This window comes from Phalangium opilio, unplaced genomic scaffold (assembly GCF_054372755.1).
Source record: "Phalangium opilio isolate 3A_F unplaced genomic scaffold, DU_Popi_V2 ptg000209l_1, whole genome shotgun sequence".
NCBI lineage: Eukaryota > Metazoa > Arthropoda > Arachnida > Opiliones > Phalangiidae > Phalangium > Phalangium opilio.
In genome coordinates, this window is record NW_028324217.1 from 733,235 (window position 1) to 748,638 (window position 15,404).

General features: G+C 36.4%; 1 protein-coding gene across 2 annotated transcripts in view; it reads right to left on the bottom strand.

Annotated features, from left to right (window-relative positions):
* The window catches only part of mGluR (metabotropic Glutamate Receptor), a 110,307-nt gene that overhangs the window by 42,449 nt on the left and 52,454 nt on the right, over nt 1-15,404 (bottom strand). For both annotated transcript variants that reach the window (XM_089855520.1, XM_089855519.1), the window contains exon 3: nt 4,458-4,937. The gene's annotated coding sequence lies outside the window, so the exon portion shown is untranslated. The remainder of the gene's footprint in view (nt 1-4,457; nt 4,938-15,404) is intronic.

The following is a 15,404-nucleotide window of genomic DNA, read 5'->3' on the forward strand; positions in this document are numbered from 1 at the left end:
GGGATATGTCCCACTAAATAAAATAAAAAACCCCAAAATAATATACTATAGATATAGGCGCTTATCTTTAAAAGCAAAACAGAGTGCAAAGTATGGTTTGAAACACCTGAAATAGTTCCCACGATCCAGACACCACCGGGGTTAGGACTTTGAAGAGGCGCGAATTCAAGATTTTCCTGCAACGGGAAGCGTGTGAATAAAACACACCTTCTTTCTTTATTTTTTTAAAGAAAAAAATCTAATTTGCTAGGAACGTCTGTCATTGGACAAGATATTTTGGCATTGGTGGCAGTGTTAAGTTGGGCATTCTTAACCCTACTCTTTACTTACAGGTGATATTGTCTCTGTTATAGACAAGATCTAAAACTCAAATTCTATACCATCCAAGAAACGCATTCAAAGTTTTCCCCGTTTTCTATATGCCTATATAGAGTTTATACAAAATCCGGATTTTTTTTTTCTTTCAGCTATATAAGAGTAAAGTAATTCAGGATTCATAGAACTTTCGGAATACCGATTTCCTTGAGTTTTCCCGGACTTTTTCCCATGACATTTTCAAATGTCAATGTGCTCTGAAGCAGACCAGCACCGCAGCTACATACACAAGTGGATATCATTTGACTAAATCTTATTTGATTAAAAAAAAACACCTGCGGTATCTGAGCACGGAGTTCATTAGACACGACTTCACCGGGCACTGACCACTTCGGGTACTGATCCACTGTGGGATACTGACCACTTCGGGCACTGACCATCTACGAAGATTAATCTGTTAGGCACTGGCATTCAATGGCTCTACCAACTGAGCCGTGATACACGACGTTGAACCCTCTTTGAGCTAATTTAGTTGCGAATTTAAACTATCAATACATACACGGAGTAATAACAACGGGATGGATTGGTTGAAAAATACCAAAAATTATAAAATTAAAGATGCTGATTTTAAATTAAAAATCTATCTGCCTCATTTCTGACGTCATTGCGTTAAAATTCAGTACAAAACTACAGCGTATATTTGAGAGAAGATAAAAAATTAAATATTCCATGGAACGAAGCACTTTAAAAAAAAAAATAAACACGAAAAAATTTTCCAGCACCATCAAGCACGTTATATACTGTATATATAGCAGACATCACTTTTCACCCACCTGTCAACCAATCAGAGTCTTTCTTTCTTCAGTTTTTTTTTCATCTAAGCCTTATTTTAACGCTTACCAATTTCCATACAAAATTTTTCCCTCAAGTTTTAAAATCATCTCCGCGTTACAAAAAGGGGCGCGAAAAAGAAAAATGTACGCAATGCAATGCATGCACCGACAGAGAAAAACTCGTATATCACTCACTTCTTTCATATAGGCTAGAGAACTTATCACTTAAACTAAGAATAAGTTAGATTTGTTCGTCCGTTTTGAAGTAATACAATGAATGGAAAGGCGGCGGGAAACTTTGGTATGAGGTACCGGAATATAGGACTATTAACTGGTTCAAGTTGAACAAATCAATTGAAGTAAAAGCATAAGTTTATGAGATATGTTCCATCCGTATAAGTTTGTAAATTCTGGTAATTTAGAAACTGGAGCTTGTAACTTTGAAGTGATTGAAGTAGGGAGGTCATAGATTCAGGGTAAAGCCACATACGCCTGGTGAGTGCATGGGGCGCTGCTGTCAAATTTGGGTAACTTAGTAAGTTCAAACTAAATAGGACCTAGATGGAATGGAACTTGGTCCTGCATGCAAAATTAATTAACCACCACCTGCACCGAGTGTAGTTAGGACTTCAATTGACTCGCTTAATTCCGTCGTTCTCCTTCTCGAACTAGTTATCTCGAGTACTGTAAGTCCATCTCAGTAGCATTACGAACTTGTATTGGTAGTGTCATTCATACTTATGGAAGGAACACATCACTTATAAACTTATGGCGAAACTGTTTAACCTTATTTCTGACCCCAGTAGCCTTAAGGCATGGCCAGGCTTGGTTATTAATGTGTGTGGTCAAGGTTGGAGGGGGGATGTACGCCGTTAAGGAGGTCTTCTCCGAGCTTCTCTTTAATTTGCCTCGATTATATTCATATATATACTTTTGGCACTCCAAAGGTGTAGCTAGAACTGAACCGTTAGGGGGGGGGACCAAAATGCAATTTTCAACCCTTAGCCATAAATAATTAATTAAAAAACCGGTAGGTACTTAAGCAACATTTTTACGCTATAAGAATAAGACCCATGAGTTATGGTTGGAAAAGAGGGCGTTAACTTCGTTCGCATTTCTTACAATTTATTATGAAATATGAATAATGGGGATCGTTAAGACTAATTTGTATTTTCTAATTTTCTAGGCCATTATCTCTTAGAATGCCTGGTAGTATTTTTCTACTACAATGTAGTAGTTTTCTTCCTACCTAAAGTACTACCAAATTATACCTTTAACAATAAATAGTAAATTTGAAAATAATCCCATTTAAATTTAACTAAATTAATTAATTATTTTGGCTTAATCCCTAAGAAAATTTAATTACAATTTCGGGTCTTTAAATGAGACTCTCATTTTAAAACTGGGCCAACCATTCGTTGAAAAGGTGGAGTTGACGTTAGCCATTTAAATTATTGTTTGAAATTTCCGTATTTAGCAGAGCTACGGTTAAAATGAATACGTACGTAATATATTGTTAAAAGTGAGCCCCTTCAGGTAAAATTCCAAGAATTAATTATCATTATTAAGCATTTAAGGCAAGTATTGTTGCTTAGAAAGGCCCTACACCCATAATAGAAGCTAAGGCTAACGTAAGTTTTAATTAATTTGAATAATATTTAAAAAAAAATTGGTTTCAATATAGTAACGGGGAAGCCGACTTATAGGGGTTTTCATCTCCATGTATTTTCCCATAGCCCCTGTAGAAGTGTTTAACCACGCAATACACCGGTGTCTACAGGGAGAAGCTACCCACCAGGGTAATGCTATTCCTATGGGTACGAATAACGCTCATAAAATTCATTGTAACTTTGTTAATAATGGTCCGATTTCGACCTAATTTAGCCCATTTTGTAGCCCATAATTTTCTCTATATATATAAGTAATTAATTAGGCAAATATTGATTGCATAAATTACAAAATTAAAAATTATGCCTTTATAACTCATTGTAACTTTGTTAATAATGGTCCGATTTCGACCTAATTTAGCTCATTTTGTAGCCCTTAATTTTCTCTATCTATATACGTAATTAATTAGGCTAACATTGACTGCATAAATTAATAATTTAAAAATTAACATAGGGTTTAATTCCTATAACACGGATTTCTTCCAATTATTAGGCCTTACAGCCTTATCTTAAGTGAAGAATGATCACGTGGTATCTATCCTAAGGGGGAACGGCAGTAATTAGGGAAACGTGGGGGGACTACGACGAGTGAAAGTGTAAAGAGAGTTTGCACTGTCTCTGACTCGGCCCGGTTGTTCCTTCATTAATTACTTTTAGCTAGCTCGTCATGCCATCTCCTGTGGCGCTCAAGCCGAACTGTTTCTAAAGACATTTAAATCGTTCCGTTATAGGCCTACCATCCCGGGCTAGCTTTGTACATACCACGACCTTATTTCTTCATTAGCACCCGTCCAACGCTTTAAATCTTTTTTAATATAAATTACTTTGAAATTAATGTTCACACCGAGCGGTGGTTTATGTAATTTTACCCTGGGGATTTTTGGGGCTCTAAAAAAAGGTTCAAAGGGGCATATGTATATAATCATTTCTTTTTAAATTAACCGTTCTCTCTTATGTAACTATAGATTGAGAGAAAGACCTGTGGTTCTTTCGGTAGTTGCAATTACAATTGCAGTTTTAAAAGGTAGGAAGGTATTTCAGCAATAGTTGGAGCAAAAATAAAGGTCATGCGCTAACTCCTTACGTTACGGGAAATAATTAAGGCAATTAAAGCCAAAATTAAACTTGAATTTGGGTGGAGTTAGAACGGATGATTAACTGTACTTAAACCTTACTAATCTGCAGTACAGAATACTAAATACCCAAGAAACCCTCTTAATAACACGCTAGCAGCTGAGCATAATCATAAGATATGTTGCATCCATAAGTTTGTAAATTCTGGTAACTTAGAAACTGGAGCTTGTAATTTTGAAGTGATTGAAGTATAGGTTATAGATTCAGGGTAAAGCGACATACGTCTGGTGAGTGAGGCGCTGCTGTCAAATTTGGGATTAGTAATGCACAGACTAAATAGGACCTAGATGGAACTTGGTCCTGCAAAATTAATTAACCACCACCGAGTGTAGTCAGGACTTCAATTGACTCGCGTAATTGTCGTTCTCCTTCTCGAACTAGTCACCTCGAGTATTGTAAGTCTCTCAGTAGCATTACGAACTTGCATACTAAGTGTCATTCACACTTATGGCAGGAACATATCACTTATAAACTTATGGTATAATGAATGGATGAAAAAAAAACTCACCATTTAAACCTGATTCCACAGGGGTTAGCTTCAGGTTAGGAGGTCAAAGGTGAAGATGTCAGGAAAAAGTTCACTTCAGGTTGCCGTTTAAATTTGATTTGATTGGCAAAAAGAGAGTGGATGGGTCCACGTCCTTTCGATTTTGAAAATCTTGGGTTGGGTTGGTTTGAATTTTATTTTTAGGTAGCAGTCCCTGTATAGTGTATTGTATCCATCAGGAACGACGTGCTCCAGCGCTTCTTGGTGGCATCAGACGCTGGATACGTTGACATTCTGCGAGAAAGCGGGAAAAAGCCTCCCTGGCTTCGTGCATGCACTTCAGCCGGGGCCAAGGCACTCGCCCCCCACTTTAAAGCAACTCCGCTTGCTTTCTTGGGCCGGACGATGTCTGTCTTGTCTTCTTTTGAATGGTTGGTTAAGTTTTAACAGAAAAGACTTACGCTCTTCAATTCAGGACTGCGGCACGACGAATTGAACATTCTAAAGAAACGAAAAAAGAGAACAAGATGGACTTAAATTAAAACATTTTTTCAGAACCTTAGTTTGAATTCAAGGTTTTGGTTGGTTTCTAAGGGAACGTTCCTAAAATTTACAGGCCATTCTTTTTAAGTATTTTATATTAGATTTATTCAGAAATATAAATGTGGATTTAATAAAATATATCAGTTCGATAATTCTCGAAACCTTAGCTTCAGGGAAACGGGTTAAAAACGTGTTTTTCTTAGAAAGAGGTTGGTTTTTGAGTGGGAAAAATATATATGGACTTTGAAGGGAGTACAGTTTGGTTTAGTTATTCGAGAAACTGACACCTTTGGTTAGAAGTTATCCTTCTATCCTATAGTGGTTTTAAACCTACATTCCTTGAACCGTGAAAAATTTAGGGGGAAACAAACTATTTTATAGTAGAATAATACTATAATGTAGGAGAAAACTCACTACACTGTAGTAGAATAACACTATAATGTAGAGGAAACCCCCACTTCACTGTAGTAGAAAAATATTATAATGTAGAGAAAACCCACTACATTATAGTAGAAAATACTATAATATAGGGGAAACCCACAGCACTGTAGTAGAAAAATAGCTAAACCACTCTGTATATAGAGTTACGTACAAAAGGAAGAGAGCTTTAAAATCGGCGCGGCTTTTGTATACTTTTTTTGTAAAAGCACAAGGAAGCAAGACACGACAAAAAGGAGGCGTATACTTTGTCGTATACTTTTTGTCGTCGTAGGAGAAAACATACTACAAAATACAAAGTTATGTCACAGAAAAGGGGACAGAGCACCTTTCATGCTTGCAAAATACTTCTTCTTTTCTTTTTTTTTTTGGTATATTTGAAGGGAATCTGACAGGGTCGTCAACTAAAGAATGAATCAAGCCAACAGTTTGGAGTTTTAAAACCCCCCATAGCTTGTTTATTTATTTCATAAAATGAAGTTTATAGTTTCTGAACATTTGACGTTGATTTGTTATGATTTGCGGGCAGTATAGATTGCCAGCTTAGCAACCTGTAATTACGCTATATTGGGGTCGATTAGAATAAGGCAAAAAGTTTTATCTTAAGTCTATTATGTAAGGTCCCCATAATAGACTTATGGTTTTATGCATTATATTTTTAGGTAGTTGATGCTTCAATGGGAAAATCGGTATTTAAAATTTCAATATTTTCTGGTGTTGAATAAATTTAAAATCCTATTTTAAGTTTACCTACTGTCTAAAGGGGGCGTAAAGGTCAAAGGTTAAGTTTAAAAAAGGGGTGCACGTGCAAAATCAAATTCGGGGGAAGAAAAATGAATATTAGATTTGACGGAGAAAAATAAGACGTGCTTTGCATTCTAATTCGACTCGAACCGATTTTCCTTTTTTTAGTTTTTCCCAAGGTGCACGAATTAACATTTTCTAGTTAATTATTAGGAGGTTATCGCGAAAGTAAGAGCCCATTATTTATTAATTAATCCGGGGAAATCTTAACTATTAATGAAATGAAATAAAGTATAAATGAATACGAAATTGGTATAGCACGTAAAACAAAGATCAGCTTGAATTATTAAAAATTGCACGAGAATTTTAAAATATCTCGAAATCGCACGAGAACTTTAAAAATATTTCGAGATTGCACGAGAATGTTAAAAATATCTCGAAATTGCACGTGAATGTTAAAAATATCTCGAAATTGCACGTGAATTTTAAAATATCTCGAAACTGCACGAGAATTTTAAAATATCTCGAAATTGCACGAGAATTTTAAAACATTTCGAAATTGCACGTGAATATGTAGCGCGTGAAAATGCACTTACGATTCGATAAATGACTGTTACTTTGATAACTCAAGAAGTTAATTTAGTTTAAATTAAATTAAACTACGTACCGCTATATTAAGGTAGAAAATAATTACTTATTTTAACAGGACTTGCATGGCAATTGCACACTGACCCGTAGCCGTCGTTGCGACGCCAAAACTATAATGCAAATCGGTACTACTATAAAACTTGAAATACTTAGCACGGCGGGATTTAACTTGGTCCGAGGTAGCTAGCTAGGTAGCTGAGCTCTCTCTCTCGGCGATTGTGAGACGTTTACGACATATCGAACGCTTTCTTTCGCGGACGTAAAGTCCAGCTAGCTATAGGGGAAAATGACCAATAGCGCATGTGTCATATGCACGATCTTAACTGAGCACTCCGAATATATTTCAGTTGTGTATACATTCGAAGGGGTATTGTATGTTAAAGCGAATTCCATTGGAGTGCTCGGGGAGCGCTCTCGTCTTCCATTGGATCGGAACCGATCACTGAATTATTTATAATTTGGAAAATAATTAAATTTTGCGATACATAAGATCAAAGAGAGTCTGACTAATTCCAATTAACCTAATTAATTGGCATAGTGATTAAAAACCTTCGTAATTTTTCCTAAATATCGTTAACTCTTAATTAACATTACCAGTCACGTGATGTAGGTAATGGAAAGCGTGTGACTCGCCCTTTAAACAGACAAAAAATCCCAAATGTTCTTAATACATTTACAATTTCAATATTCATGCATGGAATGGATCTTCAGGAAATTTAAATTAAAATCAAAGCTCGCAATTATGGACTAAGGAAAACTCGTGGGAAAATTTGAATTAAAACAAAAAAAAACAATCCCCCGACTTTTTTTGTATGTACGCCATCACTGTTCAAACAACTTCTCCAATTAAAGCGGCTCAAATTAATTAGTTTAATACGATTAAAGTACCAGGGGAGAGAGAAAGGGGGGAGGTAGCAAATATTATCTTTAATTTAATATAATTAGCATAAAATGTAAAGGAAACCTGGAAGATGTTTGAACAATTCATTAAATATAGTGGTAGGTAAGAATAGGAGAGAATAGATTAACATAGAAGTTATCAAGTTTTCATTAGGGACAATATAAGTAAACAGTTATTGGCAACCATTATTTAAAAACCGGGTGTTTAGAATTTCATTGATTTATTCAGTAGATAATTTTTGAATGCTTTATTTTAATTATTCTATAAAGCGGTTTGATTTTTATTTTGGGCTAATTATAAGGGTCAAAAATTAAGCAATTTTGTGACCGTGTTCAATTAATGGTTAATGGAATTTTAGGGAAATGAATGTGGACTCTAATAACATTATTAAAAGTAAAAAATTTAGATTTTTGTCTAGACTTTAGATGGAAGACCGTTTTAACAGTACAATTCATTAACTTATTATTATAAGGAATTATTTCGCAAACCTTAATCCCAATATATTGATAGAGTACCGACCCATATATATATATATTAATGGAATGTATATTTATTTACGCCCGCTCAAATATAAAGATCTTAATATCGAACCAGTTAGATTATTAAAAACAAGTAGAATTGTTTCGCAGACAACGAGTCGTCGGGTCTCTCTCTCTCTCGCTTAATAACCGGCACCGCAATATAAATCTATTATATTCCTCATCCTGATTGGCTATTCTAGTACCACGTGACGCGTGGGGATTAGGCTTAGACCGGTATGTATACTCCTCAATACATCGATTGGCCAAGGCTTAACATTATTATTTTCTTTTTAATAACAACGTCAAGGACATTTTTGTATTTTTCCTTAACGTGTTTTTCCCCATGCATCTTAAGTCTATTACTGAATTGAATTGAATTGAACTAAATTAAAATATAGATTGATAAAATAGTAAACCCGTAAGTGCACGCTCTGTAAGAAAGAATAAGGAGTCGAAAATATAAATTAAAATGGGTAACCTTTGAACTCTGGACATACGAAGTCCTTCTTGCACGAAACTTGCAAAATATGAATGCATTTTTTGATCTTGGTTAGGCCTAGTTTTTCTTCTGGGTAAACACGATTAGAAAAGTGTTTTATTTTAATTAAGTGAATAGCTTTTAATTGAGATTTGATTAACCTTTCCGATTGTAGCTCCGATTACCTTACTTAGTCAATTAAGTTTAACGAAAGGGACTATGGGGGATTAGGGTTAAATGTCAGCGTAAGCGATTGCGCCCCGATTTTAGTGGAAGGGGGAGGGGGTGGGCGTGGCGTGAAGGCAAACGCAAACGAAGTCATTAATACCAAAATAATAAAGTGGTCTACAATTTCTCGGTGTTTCTCTAGCTATACTTGAGCAATTTCCTAAAGTGGATTTCAATGTTCGGGTGCATATATCAAGCTGAGCATTCCGGTGCACGAAGACCCCTTTGTGTATGTTCAAGTTACGTACATCACGTGTCATTAAATCAAGGGTGCCTTAAATTCTAATCAGAGCTTAAGAAATTGGTGTTAATTAGTGCTACATTACATTACATTACATTAAAAGTAACCAAAAGTCAATACGAAATTCCATGAGTTTCAATATTACATGAGTTTCAATATTACAATTTTAAATTAAAATTCTAATTAGTTTTTCAAGGATTTTAATACATGAGTGGGATACGAGTCTTCAAGTAATTCACTTTATTTTTCAGATAGATCTTTGATCGCCTACCTTTGATATCATAATATCATTCCCATTCTATTCAAGACCCGGTGCGGGCACAAGAAAATGACAAACACTGGATGAAATATCTCCACTATCTCTCTCAAATATTACGGTGGTATCACGACAACGAGGCCGAGCGCAAATAGTGGTGGCTGATATCCAAACGCAAACACAAACGCAAACTAAACTACAGTTCCCGTATAACCCAATAATATCCGAAATAAATCCCTTAAAATGCTTTATAAATAACCATAACCCATTTTAACCACGTCACTTGTCTAAATTCTCAAGGCTAAACTAGTATAATAATTCATATTCCGCCTTAGAGTCAAGTAACCTGGGTCTGAAAACATAGAGAAGCTTTTCTGAATTCGATTTTTCGTTAAATTTGGGAGAAATGGGGTGAAGGAAGGAGGGGCCGGGTCATTTTTTTTTCTTCGAAAACCTTCAGAGGGTAAATAGGATAAAGGAAATGCACCGGAAGTAAGGCTATAGACCAATCAAATCATTTCCTCACCCGCCACGTGTTGCTATCAAAGTATATACACCGCCGACGTTGTCATGGAAACGGAAAACGCGCCAGAAGCAACGTTCCCGCCTTTTCCTTCAAAATCTCGTGCGTACTAACAGGTGCTATACGCTATTCCGTTCGTGTTTTAAGGGTTAATACGGGCAAAAGGCCGCGCACGTGCGCCGTTGAAAATATTTAAAGGTCATACGCGAGCTACTGATATTTTCACTGTCATGTACTAAAGCGTTAATGTTTCGGAATAAGGTTATAGGCGTCTTTCGGAGCATGCGTATGAACTTTGAAAGTCGTAGGCCTATACTTTGTAATAATTTTCAGTGTTTATTTTCGCGGTTACCTATTTATTTATTAAATGGGTGTCGACGAATACTTTAATTGTTAGTCTGTAAAATTAAAAACAAAAGTTTGTATTCAACAAATTTAATAATTCTAATTAAAGTAATAACTAATTTAAAATACCCTTTGCATTAATAAATAAATTAATTAATTAATTCAGGACCGGAAAAATATCCTTTAATTAAGTATTAATATTTAATAAATCCGATTACGTAAATATATAATAAATTAAAATCCTTTATTCAAATTTCATTCTTCATTTTTAAGTCGAATTTTCGGGTTGTCAACAGCGAGAGGGGGTGGCTACTATATCATAGTAAATTTTATAATCTAGGCTTAAACGCATTTAAAAATAAATAGTGAATAGCCCCTCGATTGAACGGAACAGTACATCAAATTAATTTTGCTTCCTAAACTTGCTCGAATTAAAATTTAACGAAAAAATAAATGAAACATAACAATTCCTTATTCCAATTCAATTTAAATTCGAAATAGCACAATTTTCCCTTTTCAATAATTAATACACTAAACACAACGAATTCAGTTTCCGTCGAGAGGGACAGAGAAAGAGAGAGAGAGTGGTATTACCGCGCCACCTGTGGTTTTGTACGGCTTACGGCGTTACTTGACAGCGCTATCAAAGGCGGGGAGTCTTTCAAAAACGACTATTCTTAAATATACTCAGACATTGATTGTTTCAATGTAACTATTGTATCATTTTCAGATACCGGGAAAAGGCTTATAGAAATTTATTTCCTATCTCGTTGTTTTCAAATCGGAGTTTGTAACGCGTATTAAGGTAAGGCGGATTGATACACTCGTGTTAAGTTACACAGCAGGGAATCTCCATTATTATTATGAAAGAAGAACTAAAGAAAAATTCGTTCGTATTCGGTTTCGAGGAGCAGCAAAGGCTTAAGGGAAATTGTACTTTCGTTAAGAAGCGAGGCGATTATCTTTGCTCGACTTATTTTCGGGTAACGATATTTTAATTGGATTTTAATTCTCGTTTTGTTTTCTAGTAATTTCATGGTGGAATCGTTTTTGAGGTAAAAATTAAAGGTTTTAGCGTGTTACGTGGTCCGGAAATATTTTACAAGTGGACCCTTTTCCTTTCTTTGTATCTTCTATAAGAGGTTTTCTCGCGTTTCAAAAATTATTATTCTTTTCGAAAATTTTAAAACGTTTGTCTATTTAGGCCTAAATATCATATTATAGACAAAATCAAAATTATTATATTATTAATTATATTTAATTTTGTAAATTATTTAAATAAAAATTAAATATTTTTAATAAATGTTCATAATTAGCCCCTGTATTGCGACTTCACCCTAAGACATTGGTGTATTGCGTGGTTAAACATTTTTACAGGGGCTATGGGAAAATACATGGAGATGAAAACCCCTTAATGTCGGCTTTCCTTAAAGTACCTTTCAGTCTTCATATAAATAATGCTATTTCTACGGCCCCTATATTGTGACTTCACTCTAACACATTTGTGTATTGCTTGGATAAACTTTTATACAGGGGCTATGGGAAAATACATAGACATAAAAACCCCTTAATGTCGGCTTTCCTTAGAGTACCTTTTAGTCTACATAGAAATAATGTTATGTCTACGACCCCTATATTGTGACTTCACCCTGAACACTGATGTATTGCGGGTTAAGCATTTCTACAGGGGCTGTGGGAAAATACACGTAGTTGAAAACCCCTTAATGTCGGCTTTCCTTAAGAACTCTTTAATGCTATTTCTATGGCCCCTATATTGTAACTTCACCCTAACACACCAGTGCATTGCGTGGTTAAACATTTTTACAGGGGCTATGGGAAAATACACTAAGACTAACCCCTGAATGTTATCTTCCCCGCGATACAAGTGAAAAAAATCCCTGAAGAATTCAATAGCGCAATTACACCTTCGGTATGTATGTACGTATGTATGTAGAGGTAGTAAAAGTGTACGGGTCCTAAAATCCAATTTTCGTCTACTTTTTCCTTGCCTTAATATATAAATGAAAGTCCGCTATATACTTTGTGCCAGAAATTTGCGAATTTGCACGCTGTTGACACATGGTGGGGAGTGTATCGTCACTATAGTCTTTCAGTGGCTGGCAACGCTTTAAAAATGTACGGATTCTCAATCGGGGCTTTTGTTGGTATTCGAGTTACAAGGCGCTGAAACTCTATATATACGGATGGTAAGGCCTCGCAAAGGCTTAGCGTTTTCGGGGAACATCCAGGCGCCTTCATCTCTAAGCTCCCTCTTGAAAAGAGTTTACTTTTCCGTGTTTGCACATCTTCCACTCACTTCCACATATACGTTTATTCCCTCACAGTGCCATCTAGCGGATGGATAAAGGCAGCAACCAGGGCAAAGTTTTGATTGCGGCTTTACTACTGAATTTACCAACGACCTTGCATTGAACCTAACGTAGTCTAACCCTAAATAAAACCTACTCTTAATTAAACTTAACCTAAAACTATCACACCATAAACACAAACAATAGTATTATTCTGCTATAATGTAGTAGTTTCCCCCTACATACCAGGTCTATTAGCGAAACATTATGGACCAAAATAATTAATAGATATGGAAGAATTTTAGATCTAAATCTGTAATTTTTTATCTTGACCCTACTATTACATCGCATATTTTAAAATAACCTTTGAACCTAAAGACCCTTAAAACCTTCCAAGGGCCTATAGATATTAGTCTACCCTAGAAAATGAAATTTTTCAAAATTTACTCCAAAAATTGAATTTTCTTCCCCATATAAAAACATCCTGGATGTATGTAGGTTTGCCAAGGCCTAAGGGATAAAAAAAAAACCATTGGCGGTATGGTATGTCCCTGGCGATGTCTGCGTGCCCCTTCGGGTTGTTTTTATGTTCAAAAGCCCGGTTTTAGAGGTTCTAGACCCAATAGGTAAGTTCATCTCAGTCCTAATGATACCCTATATGCGTATAGAGAGAGTAGAACCGAAAGGGTTTAAACCTTACGGCATACTCAATTTGGGATGGACTATTTAGAACGAGGTAAAAAAAAATCAAAAAAACAATCGTAGTTTTCAAAAAGGCTCCGGGGATTTCGAAAACTGAACGAGAATCATAAGTAAATCAATTGGATGATAAGTATCCAAGAATGCTTGTCATCAATTTTCAGTTTCGTCGGAGCTGTGTCGAGATAGCACCCCTAACGACGTTAGCGCTTTTATTTAGCCATAGCTCACTCTATCTCGCCTTACTGACGCGTGATCGGCTGAGCTATGACTGAAAAAAGGCGCTAACGAGGGTTGCGCCATCTCGACAGCCACTGGCAGACAAAACTTAAAATTTTCAAATTAAACCCGCGAAAATATTTTATGTAGTCCTTATCACGTGTCTAAATAAAGCGACCGACGTGACGGTAAAGCTTTAGTCCAGTCTGAAGAGGCCTTTAAAAACGAATTTCGAGTTTTACTTCATTTCTACAAAGTAGGGTTATGTTATCTTTATTATTTTTTGAAAAAATATTAATTTTTCCAAGGCGGTATACGGCGTGAAAGAAAAATAGACGAATATTAGGGGTAGAGACTGACTCTCTACATAGTATATTGCAGGCAAAAGTAATCTAGAACGTCATGGAATAGTACCGTATATACTTTTGGCCCTCTAGCAATATAAAGAGTTTCGGTGCTGGTTCTGGTCTCCACCGCGTGTTAATAGATTCCACCCAATTTTCTCTCGATAGTGGTGAGGAGGTTGAGGGTTCAGGAAAGTTGGCCCGTGGCCTTAAGGCATCAGGCGCAAAAGCGGAGTGAGGGTAGGAGGAGAGGTCCTATACGCGGCGGTTTGCCTGGGCCTTAATTTAGGCCTGGGAAGGAATGCCGAAGGAGAGAGAGAGAGAGAGAGAGTGAATTCCTGCACCTATAATACTGTATATAGGACGCAAACCGCGTCTCGCTTTTACCTGTATTATTCGAAAGAGAGACATTTTAGCCCCGGGTTCTAAGTAGCCAGTCGACTTTTCTATTAGTAGAACTTCTATGAATGCAATGCAGTTCATTAAGAATATTATTTAGTTTTTTCTTCCATAACAGCAGGTTAAGTATTATTTAGGATATTATTTAATTGGGTATCAAAATATTTAAAACCAGACCTGTATGATTTTATGCAGATTTCACGAAATTGAAATTGAAAATTTGATAAAGTCAACATATTCAAGGTTAATTACCATATCAGATTTTTTATTTCAAAATTTTTTTCCTAACTTTTACTGACCATCTAAAGTTATTTTGACTGACCAGTTATTTTTTACAATGTGTAAAATTATCCCACAATAAATATAGGTATTTAAATTATATTTCTTATTGTACATGATTTAAATAAAAAATAAAATATTAGCCCCTATATTGTGACTTCACCCTAACACACTGGTGTATTGCGTGATAAACATTTCTACAGGGGCTACACAACGGTTTGACGAGGCTATGACAAAGGGTAGTGACCTGGTCCCGAATCAAACCGCAGTAGATGCCGTGACTCGTCGAGTTGTGAAAGAAATGCAGGATCACGACGCTAGAGCCCTGAATATTATGGTCTTCGGCTGTGAGGGACAGGAGTTAGAGGAGGCTAACACCGCCGAAAGATGGCTCACAAATGCCCTGGAGCTTGATCCGTCCTCAGTTAAAATTACTGCCGTCCTAAAGCTGAAATCGTCGGGAAACAAACCGAGTCCCTACCGCCTTACGGTGGAAACCCAAGCCATGAGGAAACTCGTTTTGGAGAAGGCTGGGAGGCTTAAGGATAAACCGGCTTTTAAGGGCGTTTACATCCGAGAGGATCTTTCCAGACGGCAGCAGTGGGGCCGTCGTGCGTTCTTCGCCCGGAAACGACAGAATGCGGTTCGAAATGCGGCGGGGGCTGCGGCTAACGTGGCCGACGCAACCGGCGCTAGTAATGATCAATGAAGCGGGAGTAGGCAGCGGGGGCATGGGAGGAAACAGAGACATCGTAAATCGCGTGTAAATAGCACATTCAAAATATCATTTTTAAACATTCAAAGCGGGCGCAAGCGCGAACTGTGGTCTGAGTTGTATCCCCAGATGACCCAA